The sequence below is a fragment of the Colobus angolensis genome, unplaced genomic scaffold, assembly GCF_000951035.1.
Source record: "Colobus angolensis palliatus isolate OR3802 unplaced genomic scaffold, Cang.pa_1.0 Scaffold24, whole genome shotgun sequence".
Taxonomy (NCBI): Eukaryota; Metazoa; Chordata; class Mammalia; order Primates; family Cercopithecidae; genus Colobus; species Colobus angolensis.
The window spans coordinates 11,518,286-11,519,647 of NW_012115599.1; the positions used below are offsets into that span (position 1 = coordinate 11,518,286).

Below are 1,362 nucleotides of genomic sequence, written 5' to 3' on the forward strand. Positions count from 1 at the left end.
AATTTTTTGTATTTTTAGTAGGGAGAGGGTTTCACCATGTTAGCCAGGATGGTCTCAATCTCCTGACCTCGTGATCTGCCCATCTTGGCCTCCCAAAATGCTGGAATTACAGGCATGAGCCACCGTGCCTGGCATCCCTTGCCCATTTTAAGCATTGGGTAGTCTGTCTTTTTATTATTGAGTTGTAGGAGTTCTTAATATATTCTGATTCTAGATCTTATCCAATTATAATTTGCAAATATTTTCTTCCATTCTGTGGGTTGTCCTTTTACTTTCTTAATGGTGTCTTTTTAAACAAAAAAAAAAATAAATTTTGATGAAAGCCAATTTATCTATTTTTTTCTTTGGTTTCTTGTGCATTAGGTGTCATATCTAAGAAGCTATTGCCTAATCCAAGTTCACAAAGATTTACAACTATATTTTCTTTTAAGATTTTTATAGTTTTGTATCTTGCATTTAGGTCTTTGAGTTAATTTTTGTATATGGTGTGAGGTAGGGGTTCAATTTCATTCTTTCATATATAGATATCTGATTGTTCCAGCATCATTTGCATTTGTTGGAAAGACCATTCTTTCCCCTATTAAATAGTCTTGACATCTTTGTTGAAAATCAATTGGCCATAAATGTTTGGGTTCATTTCTTTCTTTCTTTTTTTTTCTTTTATTTGAGATGGAGTCTTGCTCTGTCGCCCAGGCTGGAGTGCAGTGGCACAATCTCAGCTCACTGCAAGCTCCACCTCCTGGGTTCACACCATTCTTCTGCCTCAGCCTCCCAAGCAGCTGGGATTACAGGTTTACACCACCATGCCTAGCTAATTTTTGTATTTTTAGTAGAGATGGGATTGTGCCATGTTGGCCAGGCTGGTCTCCAACTCCTGACCTCAAGTGATCTGCCCACCTTGGCCCCCCGAAAATGCTGGGGTTACAGGCGTAGGCCTCTGCACCCAGCCCTACTATTTCATTTTTTTCTTCCCTTTATAGAATCTTCAAGAGATCCAGGCCCTAGGCATTTCTCTGGCCCAGGAACTATAGGAATCTACCCTACTGTGATGGGAAGAAATCTCCCTCTTCTCTCCTCCTTGGCCCAACTCTTTCTAGTAATTTGTTTTCTTTTTCTTTTTTTTGAAACAGTCTCACTCTGTCATCCAGGCTGGAGTGCAGTGGCATGCTCTCAGCTCACTTCAACCTCTGCCTCCCAAGTTCAAGAGATTCTCCTGCCTCAGCCTCCCGAGTAGCTGGGACTACAGCTGCAAGCCACCACACCCAGCTATTTTTTGTATTTTTAGTAGAGATGGGGTTTCACCATGTTGGCCAGGATGGTCTTGATCTCTTGACCTCATGATCTGCCCACTTCGGCCTCCCA

General features: G+C 41.6%; 1 protein-coding gene across 1 annotated transcript in view; it reads right to left on the reverse strand.

Annotated features, from left to right (window-relative positions):
* LHFPL5 (lipoma HMGIC fusion partner-like 5) overlaps positions 1 to 1,362 on the reverse strand; it is a 14,535-nt gene that overhangs the window by 1,858 nt on the left and 11,315 nt on the right. The gene's annotated exons all lie outside the window — the stretch shown is intronic.